General features: G+C 42.4%; 1 protein-coding gene and 1 non-coding gene across 2 annotated transcripts in view; one reads left to right on the forward strand and one right to left on the reverse strand.

Moving 5' to 3' along the window:
* ARHGAP31 (Rho GTPase activating protein 31) overlaps positions 1-21,397 on the forward strand; it is a 114,268-nt gene that overhangs the window by 40,894 nt on the left and 51,977 nt on the right. The gene's annotated exons all lie outside the window — the stretch shown is intronic.
* On the reverse strand, positions 7,453-7,559 carry LOC119469570. Its single transcript, XR_005198401.1, has one exon. It is a non-coding gene; the product is annotated as a U6 spliceosomal RNA (small nuclear RNA).

Here is a 21,397-nt window from a genome sequence, read left to right on the forward strand (position 1 = left end):
CTGAATTACCTAAAAATTCAGAGTCAGGAAGAAGCAGAAGCAGGATAGAACCTAGTTCCTGACTCTTGCCGTTTTATTCCTTTCTTTTTACCATGCTGCCTTTTGATTCTTAGGGCTTTCAATTATTACACCTCATTTATGAGAAGTGTTTTATGACTGCTACTTTGTGAGAAGTTAAGTACTGAAGTAAAATTGAAATAAGCTGCCAATTCCGCTCATTAAATGTGGTGGGAGGTTTAAATGACACTGCCTGCTTTATGTTTGATCTTTATTATCACCAGCAGTCTCACAGTCACTGATCAAACCTGGCCCATGTGCACAGCATCATGGAGGATACAACCCAGATGTGCCATAGATAGTGCCTCAACTCTTTTAAAGATGGAGAAGAGTGGAAGTAGGCTCCCGAGGTGGGGACTGATGCCCAGGGACCCCCTTCCCCCAGGCACAGTGAGACCTCTTGCCCTTCCAGCACCCTTACTGGTGTCCCTGACACATCATCTCCCAGTTCCTCTTCATCTCCTGTTTGGCTTGTCATCTTGGCCCCCACTCCAGCCCCCACCCTGCCCTTTTGGCCTGGCTCCTTGGCAGGGTTCCTGTCAGACCAGACACTTGCGTGACTGCTGGTGCCTTTGGCTGGGCTCCCTCATCCCTGAAGGCTTTCTTCCTGGCTTCAGACCCTCACCAGGAACCCAGATACTGCTTCTGGAAACATCCAAACAGTAGCTCTCAGCTCCCTTGTGAGATGCTCTTGACAAAGGCCAAATTTCTCTGTGATTAGGGAGCTCCAGCCTTGGGGCTTTGTGGTCCCCTCGAAGTCACACCTCCTGGGCCCATCTTCAGGTAGAGTGACCCTTATAACTTATCATGCAGATTGGGTCACCTTAACAACAATGGGCCACATTTATTGCAGCCTGACTCTGCACCAAGCACTTTACAAGCATGCATTACTCATTTAATTCTTACAATAATCATATATGTGTCTTGTTGCCCTTATTTTACAAAGTAAGAAACTGAGGCCCAGAGAACTTAAGTAATTTGCTTGAGATCACATCATTAAGTGGTAGGCCGTAGTCTGACTTTAAAGCCTTTGCTCTTGTTTTTTTTTTTTTTTTTTTTTTTTTTTTTCCTTTTTTTTTTGTTTTTTGTTTTTGAGACTGAGTGTTGCTCTTGTTGCCCAGGCTGGAGTGCAATGGCACCATCTTGGCTCACCGCAACCTCTGCCTCCTGGGTTCAAGCGATTCTCCTGCCTCAGCCTCCCAAGTAGCTGGGGTTATGGGCATGCACCACCACATCCAAGTCTTTGCTTTTCAATCCTCCTTTTGGGTCCTGACCAGTAAGGTAAAGGAATCAATAGAAATGAAATCTTCAGTGGGTAGACAATGGAGATAGTCTCCAAATTAAAAATGAGTTATGCTTTAGAAGAACATTTGTGTGTTGATTGCTTGAAATTTGAAATTCACTTTCCCATGGAAAAAAAAAAAAAGATCTAAAATGGTGGTTAGGCTCCAAGCCCAGGCAACAAAAGTCTATGCAGACTATAATTTCACTGTGGCCTACTCCTCTAGGTAATTCTGAACTGGCGTGGGAAGCAGAAGCCATAGATTTCTGTCATAGCTCTTTCACTTACTGGCTGTGTGACTTGAGACAAATTATTTAATCTCTCTGAGCCTCAGTCTTATCAAAATTGAGATAATGTCTAGCTTCTAAAAAGTGCAAGAATCACAGGAAATAATGTACATAGTCTTTTAAAAAATAGCATTTATCAGACTCTAGGAACTGACCACCATTTATGACATTGCCAGGACGAAAACCAAGTTTTGGAGAACCTTAACCCCAGTCCTCAAAGTGGAGACATAAGTTCCTGTGGGACCGGTGGGGTAGCGGGAGGATGAATGACCAGGCCAAGGGCAGACCAGAGACCTCTGTGGAAATGTGTTCTCCTTGGGGAAGCCAGTGGCGCTGTGAGAAACATGAGGACAATGGTATCAGGGAGGAGAACACAGGCTTCCACAGGGATTTGGGGCCCAGTTAGGTGAAGAGGAGTATGTAGCAGCCACACTGCATTGGAGGTCTGCCCTCTGAGGAGCAGGGCATGGTCTGTGGCTGGAGGGTTTGGGGGCAGTGTCTCCACAGCTGTCAGAGCTGTTCTTGGGGTTAGAAAGAGCAGCAGACATTTGTATGTAGGGATTGTCCATGAATCATGAAGGCATCCACTCTGCAAATGGGCATCAAGAGCTGCCTGAATGCACAAGAACTCTAGATCCTGGGTTAATTGAGTTTTAAAACTGGTTCTGGCCCAGTGGGGTGGCTCACGCCTGTAATCCTAGCACTTTGGGAGGCCAAGGTGGAGGGATCACTTGGGGTCAGGGGTTCGAGACCAGCCTGGCCAACATGGTGAAACCCCATCTCTACTAAAAATACAAAAAAATTAGGGAAGTGTGGTGGTGGGTGCCTATAATCCCAGCTGCTCAGGAGGCTGAGGCAGGAGAATCACTTGAACCTGGGAGGCGAAAGTAGCAGTGAGCCAAGATTATGCCATTGCACTCCAGCCTGGACAACAAGAGTGAAACTTGTCTCGAAAAAAAAGAAAAAACTGGTTCTGAGTAAGAAGTCTGCAGGAGGTTCATTTAACTATTTAAAAGGTTTTATTTCATTTGAAATGGCTCTTGACTTCCTAAAATAGTTATCACCTTATTTTTTAAATTCTTAAAGTTTCTTCTAAGTCCCATAGTAGACTTTTCTCTCCACATAAGCAATTTGCATCAGCCAGTCGCTAGATGGGCCATAGTGTTGATCTACACTGACCATGTCAGCAGGGATGTGCCAGGATGCAGCAGTGGGAGAGGGACACCTGCATGCCCAAAATAAGGGGATGAGTCATCAGCATAAAACTTAAAAATGACAATAAAGCGAACTAAGAGTGGGTCTTAATCACCAAGAACTGGTAATTCTAATATTGACAATGATGAAATATTCCTCCCCACAAAATCTTTTGTTGGTCTAAGTTCTAAACAATTGCTGCATTTACTGCTGTTTTTCTAAATGTTATTGAGATATAATTAACATACCACACAACTCATCTATTTAAAGTATACAAGTTGTTTTTAGTATAATCACAGAACTGTACAACAATGACCACAATCAATCTTAGAATATTTTCATCACCCTAAAAAGAAACCTCATACCTATTAATAGCCAGTTCCCATTCCCCCACCTCCCCACCTACTCCCCCAGCCCTAAGAAACCACAAATCTACTTCCTATCTTTATAGATTTGTCTATGCTGGACACTTCATATGAATGGACTCATACAATATCTGGCTTTTTGTTTCTGGCTTCTTAACAGTGTTTTCAAGGGTCATCCATGTTAAAGCATGTGTTGGTACTTAAGTCCTTTTTATTGCCTGATAATATTCTATTCTATGGACATACCACAGTTTATCCATTCATCAGTTGATGGGCATTTGTGTTGTTTCCACTTTTTGGCTGTTGTGAACAATGGTGCTATGAACATTTGGGTACAAACTTGTATGCAGATGTATGTTTTTATTCATTTAAGGTCTGTATATGTCTAGGACTGGAATTACAGGATCATAGGGTAACACTGTGGCACTGTATTGACATTTTGAGGGACTATGAGTTTTAATAATCTGTATGCAAATATATTTGGTATACTAGTACACTTTTATTATTTATCCTTTAATAAACATGGATTAGTAGATTTTCATTCCTTGTTTTTTAATAAATATTTTTTCAATATGGATTTTACATGGATAACTCCTACTTATAGTGACATCCATGACCAGGTAACACAAGGGTGTTACAAGGATGTTACTCTTAATTGAGTCCCAAGCTATGTTCACGTAACACATGGACTCAGTTAAGTGTTCATTTAACAATTAGGTCATACTGATTTAAGTAGTTTGACCTTGTTTCAGGTGCAGTGTGTGTTTCTAGCTCCTGCGGTACTGTGTATTCCTGCATTCAGTAGATGTGAAATAAACAAAAATAGCACAGTAAATACAGAGAGAATCAGAACTTAAGTCATTATATGACCACTTGAGGTTTTTTTGTTTTGTTTTGTTTTTCACTTGAGGTTTTTGTGTCTTAAAACAGTGACATAGGGTGCAAACTTCAAAATATGATATTTTTGTTTTGTAAGTACAAATTTTAGTTCATAAGTGAAATATTTTACTGAATTTGAATATCTTTAAAGTAGAATTCTATTTTTTATTGAAGCTCAGAATTCAAAGCTAAAAACATAATTTTATTCAAGTTAAGCTTGAAAAGAATTTTAATTTTAAAACTAAAAAAATCAGAAAATAGCAGGGATTGCTGTTATTGCATTATACACTTATTACTGAGCATAAATCCATTCTGTAGAGGAGAGTAGCATTAAAAATCACTTGTTCCAGATGTCAGATATGCTAGGCCTGCCACTGTGTATGAGCTTGTACAAGATGACCAAGTTATTTAGGAAATATTTCTTGGATTGAGTAAGCTTAAATTGACAGAAGAAAATGGAAACAGATTGGCAGTGTGGAAGGAATTCCTGACTAAGTTATATGTTTAGGGAGCAGTTCAGAGTTATGAATTACTTGGGTATATCAAGACTGAATAAGAAGTGGAAATTTGGGGAATTTGTATAAGAGGGTAAACCTGGGCCTGCGTCTGGAGTAGGAAGCAATTTGAGATTCTCAAATAAGACAGCAACTTTGGTGGGGGAGAGCTTGAGCTTCATCATTTTGGCAGCAACACACAGCATGGGTGGGAACAACAGAAGACCCCAGTGAAAGGCAAGTTATAAGGTTGGTATGGAATATCAGGCGTTAGCTAATGACATTCTCCTTGGGGATAGCAGTTACAGGAATGGAGAAGGAACAAATCAAAGAGATCTTATAAACAACATTGTAAAGATGTCTATTTTCCCCTAAGTTGACCATAAGTTTGATGCAATTCTTATCTAAATCCCAGCAAGGTTTTTTTTTTTTTTTGTAGATATCAATAAGCTTATTCTAGAATGTATATGGAAAGGCCCTAAAATAGCTAGAACAATCTTGAAAAAGAAAGATAAAGTGGGAAGAATCACTCTACGCAGTATTAAGGCCTCGTATATAACTATAGTATAAAGGTGGTGTCCTATTAGCAGATGGACACATAGATCAATGTAACAGAATGGAGAATACCCACCCTCCATAATCCTGGACCAACCCGCACAAGTACAGCCAACCAACTTTTAACAAAGTTGCAGAAACGATGCAATGGATGAAGAAGAGCATTTCCAAAAAATAGTGCTGGAGCAACCAGACATTCCTAGATCAAAAAAGAAAATGAACCTTAATGTAGACTTTATACCTTATATAAAAGTTAGCTCAAAAGAGATCACAGACTTAAATATAAAATGCAAAACTATAAAACTCTTAGAAAAAAAAAATTAGAAAAATCCTTGGAATATGAGGCCAGGCAAAGAGTTCTTACACTTGACACCAAAAGCATAACCCACAATGGGAAAAAATTGATAAATTGGACCTCATCAACGTTATAAACGCACTCTGCAAAAGACTTTGTTAAGAAGTGAAGCAATAAGATAGCAAGAGGAAGAAAATATGTGCAGACTGCACACCCAACAAAGGACTAGTATATGGAATATATTAAAAAACGTTCAAACCTCAACAGTAAAAAACTAACCCAATTAGAAAATATACAAGAGACAAAGGCAGACATTGCATCAAAAAAGATATACAAATGGTAAGCATATGAAAAGATGTTCATCATTATTAGCTACTAGGGAAAGGCATATTAAAACCACAATGAGATACAGGTTATGTGGTCGTTTCTGATTTGGCTGGACCACACATTTATGGTACATATGAAGGGTCTAGTGTCTAGAAATTAATAATTTATCCAGTAAAAGAGCTTAGCTGATGCCAATGGCTCTCTTAAAGTCACTTGTTCCCTTCTCATTTTGTCATATAAATGAAGTGTTCTAATTGTATTCCCAAATCTGAAGATCCACAAAGGCCTCCAGAGGTAGCTCTCCAAAATGTCACATCTAAGTCTAGCAAGATTTAGTGACCAATTACATATAGGAGTTACTCAAGTGTTTATGAAAATTAGCACCCTTTGACCTTATCAACAGTCCCAGCAGCTATGTGGGGCAAAGCCTGGGCCACTTGCCAGCTGTGTGATGTGACAAGACACGTATTTCTTTGAGATTCAGTTTCCTCCTCTTAAAATGAGAATGGCAGTTTTTCCCTTACAAGGTCTTGTGAGGATTAGATCAAACACCATACGTATGATGTATCGAGCCTAGTGCTCAGTGTGGTTGTGGGTGCTGTGTCCGTACCCAAGCCAATGCTGTAGTCTCCAGGAAGGATTTAAGTGAGTCTCTTTCTGGAGTGCTTTAATTTTGTTGACCATGTGGCTGAGAATGTCTTTAAAAAATCCCAAATTTATTATTCTGCCTTGCTCTTCTCTTACACATGCTAATGTTTGTCTGAATACATATGTTGTTTTTTTCAAAACACAAGATCACTTTAGCTATACCCAGCTTCTTCCCATGGTCACTCAGCTGGTCAAGGAGCTGAGCAAATGTCTGCATGAGCTTTCCTTCAGTGTGTGCATTAGCATGGGAAATATCATGGGATTTTTTTCTCTCACCTGGCAGAGCCTATACAGAGAAGGTACCCATAAACATTTGCTGAATGAAAAAAAATGAATGAGTCTTGATGCTATAGAGGAACATGAAGTTGGGAGTGAGGAGTCCACATATATTCTCTTAGCCAGGAAGATATTTGGGGACAAGGACAGGCAGGGCACATAGTTTAGATGTTAGATGTTCATAAAGGGGTGGGGAGGAGAGGGTGCATCCAACTGTGGAAGCCTGGAAAAGCTGCAGTAAGGACATGACATTCATGGTTGTCTTAAGCTGGTGTTGCTGTTGCTGATGGTAATGATAATAGCAAACTGGTATGTAACACTTTTTACGTCAGGCACTGTCCTAAGTGCTTTCCACAGGTTAACTCGTTTAATCTGCTCAGCAACTCTGAGAGAGAGTTACTATTATTCCCCTAATTTGACAGATGGGGAAGCTAAGGCACCAAGAGGGTAAGAAATTTGCTCAAGGTCACACAGATTGTAAGAAGAAAATCTCCCCCAAATTAGCATTATGAACTCTTGAAATATGGTTCTAGGGAAGCCAAGGGAGTTCCATCTGCTGTGAGAACAATATGACTCCTATCTTAACATATACCTATAAACAAAGGTAGTTGGACTTCACAGGGCTACTATACTCATGTTGCACACTTTGAATGGTAATACTAACTTGCAGTGAAAAATCCATCACTGATGTTATGTAACAACCAAAAATCTGTGTGTAAGACATTCCTGCTACCTCTCAGGGGCCTCGTAAACATCCTCTCACTTTTCTTTTCTTTTCTTTTCTTTTCTTTTTTTTAATATGGAATGCTTCATGCATTTTCATGTCATCCTTTCCCAGGGGCCATGATAATCTTCTCTGTATGGCTCCAATTTTAGTATATGTGCTGCCCAAGTGAGCATGTCTCTCACTTTCTGACATGAGACTTACAAGTTCTGGGCACTCCTAGAATGTTGATCAAAATCATAGCAGACCACAGGTCACAGCTTGCACCTAAGCTGGTCCTCACCACTTTTTTGTTAAGACCATGGTTGTTTTACTTTTTCATATTCATGGCCACATTCCTCAATTAGAGTCCCTCTCTGTTTCACAACCTGCTTCCTGTGGCTCTGTGTGTGTGTGTTTGTATAACAGAATGTGTGCTGTGGCTGTATGAGCTTTGAAAGAGCAGTTGTAACCTAGGCCGCTCAATGCTTTTTTCTTAATGAGCCCTGCATCCTCATCCAGCTCTAGCTTTGCTTTTAGCAATGCTTTGCTAAAAACAGACTGAGGTCATTCATGTGTAAATGGAGACACACCAAGAAAAAAATTAATACCAAATGTACAGCAAGATCAAAAGAAAAAATAAATTTCTCAATGGAATACTCAGAGCTATGCAGAGACCATTGGTTACTGCTGCTTCACATAAAATTGAAAGTCAGAGCATGTTTCAGGAAGGTTCTTAAAAAGGCTGGGACCAACCAGAGGCTGTGATTTGAGAATCCCACAAGGATGACTGCCCCTAAAACTGGCTGAATCCTGAATTACACAGGGAATATGTACGCACAAAAACTGTAATAGATGCCAAAAAAGAATAACTAAGAGTCTCAAGGCCTATGGAACTCAGGGCCTACAAACAAAACGTTTTCATTTAAAGACAAATACAATGTTATGGTGAAATTAGCATCCATAAACTCTTTGATCACAAATTATAATTTGATGAATTTTCAAAATCAAAAATATGTAAACATGTCAGAACAAATCATTCTCCTGATTATCATTGACAGGCGAATCTACAGAAATAAATGTAGACCTTAGGTCCAACACATTCATTTGTACATTCGATCATGCATTCATCCAGGGAGTATCTATTGAGCACCTAGTAGGTGCCAGGGTGAACTCTGAAAAAAAAAAGAGCAGTATAGGAGGCTGGTTAAGAGTGGGGTTGGAAGTCAGAGAGACCAGGCTTAAATACTTGCTCCACCACTTACAAACTGAATGACTGTTCAGCAAGGGAGTAAACCTCCCTCAGCTCCTGATTTCTCAACTGTAAAATGAGGACTATCATATTTGCCTTGCAAGGTTGGATTGGATGAAGTAATATGTATGACAAAGTTATCCCAGTGCCTGGCCCACCATAAATGTTCTGAGGAAAAGGGAGGAGCCAGGGGAGTGGTACGCTAACAATTTATACTTCCTAAACCCAGAGATAACCTGGCATCTTCCTCCTGACTTTTCTAGAAGAGTGCTCCAAAGGTACATTCCCCTGCCCCAGCCCATCCACATATGCATACTGTCAAAAATGTGGCTGGGGCTGGGTGCAGTGGCTCACACCAGGCACGGTGACTTGCACCTATAATCCCAGCACTTTGGGAGGCCAAAGTGGATGGATCACCTGAGGTCAGGAGTTTGAGACCAGCCTGGCTAACATGGTGAAACTCAGTCTCTACCAGAAATACAAAAAATTAGCTGGGCGTGGTGGCAGGCACCTGTAATCCCAGCTACTCAGGAGGCTGAGGCAGGAGCATCGCTTGAACCTGGGAGGTAGGGGTTGCAATGAGCCAAGATCGTGCCACTGCACTCCAACCTGGGTGACAAGAGCGAAAGTCCATCTCAAACAAAAACATGTGGCTGGCTAGTAGCCAAGGAGAAGGCCACTAGGAGTTTCCTGCAGAGGCAGGCTCAGAAGACACGGATGCTGATGGGAAGGGGAAACTGGATGAGGATATCAAGGCTGGCTTCATCCTTGCTCTCCCTTTTCTCCCTGAGGCCAGGTAGGAAACAGCTTCCCCTTATCTCTTTAGGGCGGGGAGTTCAGGGTCACTCCTGGACATCTAGAAACCTCTAACCCAATGGGCAGTCTGGCTCCCTGACACACGGACACCTGCTGCTGCCCACCCTTTCTCAGTTCCTCCTCCTGGTGGAAGAAGCTAAATCATGAGAGGTGTCCCACGAGGAGGACTAAGGTTGGCCCTGGAGGGCAAGTAGGAGTCAGGGGAAGATTTGTGGTTGTGGCCGTGTGAATGTGATACTGAGAGGGAGCGCCGCTGCTGGCTGGGGCCCACAAAGGGTGGAAAAGGAACTCAGAGACAGAGTTGTCACATTCAGCAGGCAAGAATACCAGACCCTGGAGTAAATTTGAATTTCAGATAAACAACAAATCATGTTTTAATCTATGTCCCATACAACACTGGGGATATACTGATATAAAACGTTATTCATTATTTATTTGAAATTCAAATTTAACTGGATGTTCTCTATTTTATCTGTCAACTCTAATCAGAAAGGGAAGGAGGAGAACATCCTCCATTTTCCCTGTGTTTCCATCTGAAACCAGATAGAACACAGTATCTCAACAGTCCGCCCGTTCTGCAAGTCACCCTCATAGGCTGAAGCCTGTAGCCCAGTCTCTTTGAGGAGATATTGAGTCAGAGTCCCCACTGTGCAGAGCGTGGTACTGGGTGCTAGGAATACAGAGGTGTACAACAGCCCCTGACTTAAGGACCCACTCACTAATGGGGGACCAAAACCCAATGGGACAGTAATCGCAATTAAAATAACAATAGCAATTATTAATAGTTATCGAGAGCTTATTGGGCCACTGTTCCAAGCACTTCGTAGATTATTTTATTTATGTTTTTGTTTTGTTTTCTTTTGTTGAGACAGGGTCTCACTCTGTTGCCCAGGCTGGGTACAGTGGCTTGATCATGGCTTACTGCAGCCTGACCTCCCCCCGTCTCAGGTGATCCTCCCATCTCAGCTTCCCGAGCAGCTGAAATCACAGGATGCACCATCACCCTGGCTGATTTTTACCACCCTATGAAGTAGATTGTATTATTAACTTCAGTTTTCAAATACGGAAACTGAACCTTGTAAGGAAGGTAACCAACCATAGTGTTTTTTACCCGAATTGAGATGTGTTTTGTTTATTTTTATTTCTAAGAGAAATTTCACTGCTGGTAGGTTTTTAAAAAAAAAAATTTTAGAGATGCGTTTTTAAGTGAAAGGGAGCACAATCCATAACTACACAGAGCAGCAGGTGTCCTCTGGAGCTGCCCTGGCGTACCGGGATTATGGCATTCTACTCATAGGAGGCATGCATGGTAGAAAGTGGCAATCGGAGGCTTCGAACCCAGGCAGAATGGCTCCAGAACTCATGCCCTTAACCAGGAACAGTAAGAAAGGAGGCTGATCCACAGGCACTTCCTCTCATTGGACGCCAAGTTTCTGGGGATGGATCCTCCTGTTTTGCTTCCCACTGTGTCCTTGGAACCTGGCACCCAGCACCCAGTATCCAAGCATAGAGTGGGTGCCAAAAAGCACTTGATGAGCGAATGAAGCTGGGAAGCCTTTATGGAGATGGTAGGATATGAACAGAGCTTGAATAATGGAGAGGACCTAGGCAGGGACCCCTTTCTCTTCCTGGCTCTATCCCTCTTTCCAGGTGCTTGAGGCAGGATCAGTGAGAGAAGGCTGTTCAGTGAGCTTAGCATGGTACTGCAAACCAAATCACTGGGACATAAAAAGGTGACAACTATTCTCAAAACTAAGTCATGAGGGCTCTGTTAGCCCTGACCCGACTCTTTCACATGGTGCTTACTCAGGTACTCACTGCCTGCCCTCTCCAGTCCAGATCCTATATAGATTTAGAAATCTGTCACATTGCCTGCGTCCTTAACAATTGACTGCCCTGTATTGGGTCCTGTAGCACCAGCAGTACTCTGTCTTCCCGGTGAGCTGACCCCCAGGGAAGTCTCCCCGACTTCCATCTCCTTAACCAGCTCAGGACTGCTTTCCTCTGTGTTCCCACTAGAGGCCCTAGCCTGAGGCCACCCACTCCCAGTGGCTCTGACTGCACCCCCAGAGTCTGCTACTTCCATCTCTTCAGTGAATTTAAGCCTACAACAATCCACTGCAAGCCTATACCCTCTTTAAACAGGAATCATGAGATCTTTAAAACAATAAACAAACCCCTCCTTGCTGAGGATCAGCTACTCACCATTTAAGAAGAGAAAGCAAATTTATAGAAGGGGAGAGACAGCCTCTGACAGCTGGCTCTCCTCTCTCTTTAGAAATATATCATTAAACCCAGTGACTCCTGCCTGACAGTTGTAGAATGAGCAAGGAAGGGCTCTGTGTGACATTTTTTGTTCTACTGACAATTTGACTGCATGTAATGAACTAACTGGACTGTAAACTGAGGTGATGTGTAGTGTCTTATAAGTGCAAGCTACTTCTTTGAATCCCAAAGTCTAGTGCAGTTTTACCTATGGGAGTACAATAAACATAATTAATTTGAGCTGACTGCTAAGGCTGTGTCTAAGCTTAAACAGCCTAAATTACTCCTGACACAAAAGTGCTACTTAGTCTGTGGCAGAAAGAAGCCCAAGTACTTAAGCGCTAATCCTGAAAATCGGAGCGAAAGGAAATGTCAATCACTTTACATATCATTCTGGTCCCCTTGTCTCAGTTTCTTTCCAACTGTAGGGCTTTGTTGCTGTCAAGCTGGGTGACCTTGGATAGGTCCCTAAACTTCCTGGGTTCTTAATTTCCTAGTGCTGAATCTGGCAGGTTCAATAAGATGATCTTACGGTCTCTTCCAACTCTGACATTCCAGGATTCTCTCTGACCAAAAAGTGGAGCGCAGAGATAAAAGTATGGAGTAGATGCTTGGGGAAGGAGAAAATAAACATAGATCTGGGAAGAGACAAAAAGCACCAGAGACTAGAGTATACTTTGTCATCCCTTTAAAGGCTCACTCTGCCCCCACTAAGATGGTGTCATTTATCACATCCTTCAGGGTGTCCAACTGATGCCCATGCACCTGGGCCCAGCCTTTTCTTCCACTCATTCCTCCACGTATGTGCTCTGCTTTGTTCCTGGCACTGCTTAAGGCACAGAGAAATTACTAGACTATAAACTGAGGCCAAACTATAGGTTGAGTAAGACAGACAAAACTCTGCGTACCGTTTACAGAGCGGTCCTAGGAAGGACTTCTCTGGGCTGGGTTCTGAAGAACGCAGGACAGAAGCATTTCCTGAGGACAGTTTCTATCCTGGTTAGAGAATGCAAAGGCAGAAGGTGTGTTCTGAAAAGAATTGTGGTGAATTTATGTGACTAGAGAGGGTAGCGTTGGGAGAAGAGTCACAAAGAACTTAGCATTCCTTGCTATAGACAAACACAATAAGATCTGTGTTTTCAAAAGCTCATTGGAGCAGCTGGCAGGCAGCTGGATTGAAGAGACTCCTGGAGTCCTGATAACACTGGGCTCTCCCTCATCCCTGGCCTCTTCAACTGCCCCATGAGCCTCTCCCAAATTTAACAAACTATTTAAAGAGGATCTCTCTCAGAGTTTCTCCCAAGTGTAGTCCTGAGAATTTGCCGGAGAATCTCCTGGATTTTGCACTCTTCTTAAGCTCCTGGGAGGCCCTTTTGCCCACAGATATATGAGATTGTCCAGGAGAATGGTTTCTGGGCAGGCTTCCCTGCTTCCATCTCCACTATTGAGAATGGTCATCTAGTCAAGTCCTGAGTCTTGTGGTAAATTTTCTGTTCACAGATGCATAATATTAAAGCATGAACACCAAAAAGATTTCAGTGCTAATAGAAGGGGATGAGATTTAATGTGGTTTTTTTTTTCTTTTGCTCATCTTTATTTTTAACTTGCACTACGTGTAGAATAAGAAAAATGTTAACTAAAATAAATGTAGTGAGCACTCAGTATTTGAAGCACTGAACAAGCTCATGGAAGAAATGAGTTGCCTGAAAAGGGTTACATACTGCAGGGAAGTGCTGTTGTTTTCAGCAGGAAAGAGAGGCCGGGTAACAACAGGAAGTGCTGGGAGGCCTCAGTACCAAGGCTTCCAAGCAAAGCGGTTCTGGAAACAATGGCTGCCTGTGGCTCGGGAATATTCGGCAGGAAATGAAAGGATGTTGGGGTGGGGGCTGGGACACAGCGAGAAACTGATAAGCATTACCTGGCTGTTCTTCACATAGTCGGAGCTGGCCCAAGGTGAAGTCATTTTTAATAAATGCTCCCCATCTCCCATCAGTAAAATTGATTTTAGAAAAATACAAAAATGAGAAGCACCCATAGTACCATAGGTCTGGAAACCGTTAGGAAGCTCTACAGCTCAGGAAGCCAGAGAGATTTCTCACTTTTAGGGCATGGTAACATCAGTGCGGAGAGGACCTTCAGATGAACTAGGCGTCACTTAGAGCTAAGTCCCTGGAGGACTCCAGCCTCCATAAAAGTAAAAATAGCCCTGGGGTTAATGGGAGTCCAGCCATACCAAAGGAGATATGTATAAACCTCCTGAGATTGAAGTTTATATTTTATTTAACAGAAATTTCCCTTCATAGGAGTGGGGCGACCTGAGGAACCATTAATAGTACAAATGAGAAACAAAAGCAAAACAAACAAACAAAAAATTACCCTAATGTTTTGTCCAGAAAGACCTAGATGTAAACCAGAGTTGGTAGGAGTCAGGACCTGAACACCGGCAGATAGAAGTCGCATCTGCCTTCTTAATTTCTAGCCCAGCCTCTCCTTCCAGAGTCATCCAAGAAGCTGACAGATCCTGGAAGGAGGTTAGACCTGGAAGACACATAATCCAGAAATTATCTTTATGATGTTCCAGAACTTGCTTCTAGAACAGACGAAAGTCTGAGGCTGGGAGTGGCTGATTTGCTGGAGGACATACAACTGGTTCGTGTAGCTGTTAACCAATGGGTACCCCAACACCTACTGCCTGGAAGATACCTAGGGGAATTCAAAGAAGAGGAGAGTTACTCTCCTCAAAGGTCAAGAATCTCATGCCTGTAGATTAGGACGAGAACTCATGTTTCTTAATTCGTTGTCCAAGTCCTTCTCTCTCATCAAATTGTGCTTAGTTGTGAAGTCTGTCTCTACCTTCTGCTACTTTCTGGTCTTCCCCATTCTTGGTCTGTGACTTGGTTTCCCTAGTGTGGAGGTTATGCTTATAAAATATACTGGAAAGTACATGAATTTTGGATTCAAACAGACTTGTAACTGCACCCCAGTTTGCCACTAGCTGTTTGAGTTTGGACAAGTTGTCTAACCATATAGAATCTTAGCTTCTCATCTAAAAATATGAGTAGTAATGCATACATCTCACAGTTTTAAGAATTAAATGAAATAATGATGGTTGATTCAACCCTATAGCCATCCAAGAGATATGCAAGAAAAAAAAAAAAAGGTGGCCTAGACACACACAGATAGAAAAAAATTTACCTTGTCCTTATTCTTAAGATGATCAGTGTTAGTGAAGCATGCAGTTCAAAAAACAAATTTGCTTCTCTCTCATTAATCTACTCAGTTCATGACTTTCTCCCTTGGAGCTCACTCTTAGCCATATGCGGCCTTCTCTGTATCCATTACCACTTAAGAGTCTCTACCAGTGGCACCCCACAAGTGGCAAGAAAGCTGCTCATCCAGTAAATAAAATCTTGATCAGGTGATTCCACTGATGTGCGCTTTATGCAGTTACATTGAGGATTTAAATGATTTTAAATGAGTTGTTTTTGCTGGCAATGTGCTAGGGGTTGACTGAGATCTTTCTGTCCTCCATCAGCAGCCCCATGGAATGAGTGATGTCTGCCCCTACAAATCCCCTAATAAAAAGCTTTCTTTACAGACAGACAGTAGAAAGGATGAACCACATAAGTCTTTATATACAAAGTATTTGTGTACAAAGCCCAGCAGCCTCATCAATGGGACAGAACCCTTCTGTTTACAGCTTCTGTGTACAAGATGAACAGGGCCGGCTCTAAGACCAAGGTCACATGGAGAGGCCTTGCAGGTTTGTTTTCTATATTCATAGCATTTGAACCTTTTTCTTTTTTATTTTTTTTGGATTTTTTTTCCATTTATTTTATTGCATTTTAGGTTTTGGGGTACATGTGAAGAACATGCAAGATTGTTGCATAGGAACACACGTGGCAGTGTGATTTGCTGCCTTCCTCCCCATCACCTACATCTGACATCTCTCCCCTTGCTATCTCTCCCCAACTCCCCACCCCCCACCGTCCCTCCCCTATTTCGCCCCAACAGACCCCAGTGTGTAGTATTCCCCTCCCTGTGTCCATGTGTTCTCATTGTTCAACATCCGCCTGTGAGTGAGAACATGCGGTGTTGAACCTTTTTCTTTACTCAGCACCACCCTTCCTCACAGCCATACCACCCCCAGCGCAAACACACACACCCAGAGGCACCCTGTGGGAGTCCCTCCTAGGATCTCCCCACTGGCTCGTTCGCCACTGATGACATGTGGACCCAGACACTTTCACCACCCTCAACCAGCCTTTCATGTTGAGTCAGATAGGCTCCTACCTTTCCTAAAGAAATTTCAGGCAACAGCTAGAAAAGAATGAGTCCTCTCACTTCCCCTTTCCTTGACAAACCATGAGAGGACGTATCTTGTGACCCTAAAGGGACTCCTTATTTTTTTCTTTTTCTGGCAAGTCTTTTCTTCTGTATTACCTTCCATCTCCCTTCACACACACACACACACACACACACACACCTATTTCCTTGAAGGGAAGAACTTCAGGGTTGGCCCTGATGAGGAAGCTGAAGGTCTAGTCCCAAAGCTGTCTGTATTGGACATTATTCTCCAGGCAATGGGGAGCTATTGAATGTTTTGGTGGAGAGGAGCTTTACCACCAAGGTTGTGTCTTAGAAAGATTTATCTGGAAGTAGAGATAGAATGCAATCTTCCCAGGCAGTCAGTAAAAATGCCTCTAAGTTCCCTGATGCTTCTCTTCCACGGGACTGGTCTAGTCAGCATTCCTGGAATTCACCACATTATTCAGTGCCTTTCACCTTGTTTATACTATTCACTGTTTCCTGCCCCAAAAGAAATACTATATGTTAGGCACTTAAATGAGCATTCTGCATGTATTGTAATGTATATTGCATCCCGTCATATTACATCATATGCTAGCATCTCATGTCATATCATATCATCTCAGATCATCCCTCTGCCCCAGTGTCAGAGTTCTTATTGGAGCACCTTGTCTTTCTTTATCCACTTGGCTCACAACGCTGTGAGCCCCTGGGTGTGAGGGTCCTGTCTCAGCACTCCCTAATGTGGTCCCTCTCACAGTTGGCTCTCTATAAATGCACACAACTTCCTGTTCCTGTTCACCATCTAAAAGCTCTGCCTGACTTCCCCACCAGGTGTAATCTTTTTAAAAGAACTTCCGTTACATATTTTTGTGCCTGTCTAGGGCCCTTAACATATTTTGCTTGGTATTTTCATACTGGCCGAGTTACTTAATACCACTGAGCTTCATTTTCTTCATTTACAAAACAGATAAATACCTCCCTCACAAGGTGACTGTGAGGATTGCACAGGGTACAAATAATGGATGAGAAGTGTATAGCTCAGGGACCAGCACATACTAGGTTCACAGTAATTACCCATTCCCTTCTTGGCTTCTTGAGGGCAAAAATCTTATTACCTTTTGTTCCTCTAGATGGGCCCTCAGTGCATCTGCTTTGGTAGAAGAATGGCTGTCATTGGGAAAGAGATAGCATTAGCAGTAGAGACCTAAGGGCCCAGCAGGGATGAGAGTCACAGAGTGGACCACAGGAGGATCTGGACACCTCTGCAGGAAAGTGCTGGCTTGGCTTGGCATCTGAGAACCTAAAAATGAGGAAGGCAGGGACCCCCAGCCAGGGGACGGGGCTCCAGGCTGCCTCGCTTAGCAGGATAGCAGAGCTAGTCCTCAGCCATGCCAGACCAGCAGGTTGGGCAAATACTTCCACTTCACAAGGGGTAATAACCTCAACAGGGTCACTGGAAAGGATTTCAGCAAACATTTTAGAACTTGGCTCACTGATTTCAGAAGCCCCTCCGGCTTCCTAAATGAAACTTGTTTTTCAAAATCCCATTTCTTTCTTTAAAAAAAAATATTTTTGGGGAGGCCAGGTGCAGTGGCTCACGCCTATAATCCCAGCACTTTGGGAGACTGAAGTGGGCGGATCACGAGGTCAGGTGTTTGAGACCAGCCTGAGCAACATTGTGAAACACTGTCTCTACTAAAAATACAAAAATTAGCAGGGTGTGGTGGTGCATGCTTGTAAACCCAGCTACTCTGGAGGCTGAGGCAGGAGAATTGCTTGAACCCGGGAGGCAGAGGTTGCAGTGAGCCAAGATTACACCACTGCACTCCAGCCTGTGCAACAGAATGAGACTCCATCTCAGAAAGAAAAAGAAAAAAAAAAAACTTTTACTATATCCCCTTCAGAGAAAATTTAGAAAAGCAAAATTAAAAATAGAGAAAAGCAAAAATCATTTATTTTCTACCACGTAGCAAAAACTACTATTAACATCTCAGTGTGTGTCTTTCTTTCTTCCTTTTTTTTTTTGAGATGGAGTTTTGCTCTTGTTGCTCAGGCTAGGGTGCAATGGCACAATCTCAGCTCACTGCAACCTCTGCCTCACAGGTTCAAGCGATTATCTTGCCTCAGCCTCCTGAGTAGCTGGGATTACAGGTGCCTGCCACCATGCCCGGCTAATTTGTGTGTGTGTGTGTGTGTGTATGTGTGTGTGTGTGTCTGTGTGTGTGTGTGTGTGTCTGTGTGTGTGTGTGTGTATTTTTTAGTAGAGACAGAGTTTTACCATGTTGATCAGGCTAGTCTCAAACTCCTGACCTCAGGTGATCCACCTGCCAGTGTGTGTCATTTTTTTATCACTTAATATATTGGGGAAAAGGTGGTTTAAAAGAGACATTCTATACTCTGTATTTATATATCATTTTAATTTATCAACTTTTTTTGCTATTTAAAAAAAAACATGAAAATAGATATTAACCATGAGCTATTGAACACTTAAAGGTCAGGCCTGCAGTGGTAGGATTTCAGGCATTTTGGCAGCCAAGGGCAAGGAGCCAATCCACTCAAATCACACCTACAACGTTGCCACCAACGCATGGAGCCTGCCTTCCCGTCGGGGAATGTTTGGACCAGGGTAGGTGTAGCTTGGGACTTCTTTATTCCTCATCACTTGTAGTATCACAGAAAAAGCATGGGCTTTGGCAGCACACAAACCTGGGTTTGGATCCCACCTCTACTACTTCCTAGCTGCAGGCCATTGGGCAATTTATCTATTCTCTCTGAGAATCGACTTTCCTATTTTCAAAATGGAGATCATTTTATCTGTTTCATGGATTGGCTACAGTTATAGAATGGAGCTATAAAACAAACAAACAAATAAAAACCCACCTAAAGCCACGCCAGACACATAATAACTATTTTCTACTTTGAGGAACCCAATTATCAAAGGAACACAGAAAATCCCTCTGGAGAAAAATGACCAAGCTCCTGTTCAGGAAAACATTTTGAGTGCTTCTATTTTCAAGGCTGTTCTAGATGAATAAGACACAGGACTGTCTGCATTGTCCCCAAGGAGCTCACCACTTAGTAATGGAGGTGAATCAAGGACCTAGAAATAGAAATTCCATTTGACCCTGCAATCCCATTACTGGGTATATATCCAAAGGATTGTAAATTGTTCTATTATAAGGACATATGCACATGAATGTTCATTGCAGCACTGTTTACAATAGCAAAGACTTGGAACCAACCCAAATGCCCATCAATGATAGACTGGACAGGGAAAATGTGGCACATATACACGGTGGAATACTATGCAGCCATGAAAAATGATGAGTTCGTATCCTTTGTAGGCATATGGATTAATCTGAAAACCATCATTCTCAGCAAACTGACACAAGAACAGAAAATCAAACACTGCATGTTCTCACTTACAGGCAGGTGTTGAACAATGAGAACACATGGACACAGGGAGGGGAGCATCACACACTGAGGTCTGTTGGGGGTGCTGGGGAGGCACAGCGGGGTGTAGGGAGTTGGGGAGGGATAACATGGGGAGAAATGCCAGATATAGGTGATGAGGATGAAGGCAACAAACCACATTGCCATGTATGTACCTATGCAACAATCCTGCATGTTCTTCATGTGTACCCCAGAACCTAAAATGCAATAAAAAAAAAACAAATATATATATATACATATATATATATAAAGCTGTTATATATAGAGAAAAAAAAAAGAAACAAGCAACACCTCACACCCAGTGCTACATACAGAGAAGGCTAAAAGTAAATATTTGCAGGATTAGATTTATTGTGACAATTTTTTCAGAAAAGGTAATATATTCCTATAGTTCAAAATTCAGAGTAGAAAAGAATGCAGTGAGAAGTCTCTCTCTTACTCAGAGGCCTAGCTCCAGCTTCCAGTTTCTTTTCCTGTAGACAACTAAAGTTACTGCTTTCTTATATACCTTTCCATAGATATTTAATGCATGTATAAACAGATGTGTATATTTAGTCTTTCATTCTCTCTTAAAAAAAAAGTGTGGTGGGAGGAGGGCTGGCGTGGTGGTTCATGCCTGTAATCCCAGCACTTTGGGAGGCCTTGGTGGGTGGATCACCTAAGGCCAGGAGTTTGAGACCAGCCTGGCCAACATGGTAAAATCCCGTCTCTACTAAAAAATACAAAGATTAGCCAGGTGTGGTGGCATGTACCTGGAATCCCAGCCACTCAGGAGGCTAAGGCAGGAGAATCACTTGAACCTGAGAGGCAGAGGTTGCAGTGAGCTGAGATCATGCCACTGCACTCCATCCTGGGTGACAGAGCAAGACTCTGTCTCAAAAAAAAAAAAGAAAAAAACAACCAGATGCTAGCATACCATTATTCTGGTCTGTTAACTATATATCTTGTTCTTTTTGCCCAGCAATATATCTTAGAGACCACTCTATGTCTGTACATAAAAGTTTTCTAATTCTTTTTAATGACCACATAGTATTCCACTGTGTGAATCTTCTATTATTTGTTAGCAACCTGCTGTTATTGATGACAATCTTGTAGAATTACAAAAACTGCTGCAATTAATAGCCTTGTACATATCTTACATATCACATGTACAAGAATATCTGTGGAACAAATTTCTAGAAGAAGAAGGACTGGGTCAAAGGGTATGTGTACTTACATTCTAACAGATAGTGTCAAATTGCCCTGCAGAGGTTGTATGAATCTCCCCTGCCAGTCGCCACTCATGAGAGTGCCTGTTTTCCCATAGCCTTGCCAACACTATGTTAACAAATTTAGGTAGTTTTGCCAATCTGAGAAGTGAAAAATGATATATCAGTGCAGTTTTAATTTGCAGTGGAATTGAATTTAGATAATTCTAGAAAGTGCCACAAGGGGAGGAGACACAGGAGAGATGAGAACACGGAGGAAGGAGAACCTAGTTGTGCCTGAGGAAGGCTTTGTAGAGAAGTTGGGGCTTGAGGCGAATCCCAAAAGATAAGCAGGAAGAGTTTCTCCGTGGAGAAGAGGCAATGGGCTCAGGCAAGGGAACGTCTGGTGCAAAGCTGGAAGGTGTGAAGGTGCAGATCATATTCAGGAAGTGGCAGGCTGTCCAGCGTGGCTGGAAAACAGCATTCCTGTGTGGGGCTGAGAGGGAGGGAGAACTCAGCACTCAGTGATGAGACTGGCAGTGGGGAGTGTGGCTAGATTGTGGGAAATCTCCTAGGCCTCCCTCTACAACTTGGACTCTATTCTGTCAGTGATGGGGAACCCGGGGAAGTGTTTACGCAGGACAGTGACACAATCAAATCTCGGTTTTTAAAAGATAAAATATATTCCCTGTCTGTAGGAACTAAAGAGAAAACAGAACTAAAACCCATCCTCCCTGAAACGAATTTGAAA

The sequence above is a fragment of the Cebus imitator genome, unplaced genomic scaffold, assembly GCF_001604975.1.
Source record: "Cebus imitator isolate Cc_AM_T3 unplaced genomic scaffold, Cebus_imitator-1.0 Scaffold713, whole genome shotgun sequence".
Classification (NCBI taxonomy): Eukaryota; Metazoa; Chordata; class Mammalia; order Primates; family Cebidae; genus Cebus; species Cebus imitator.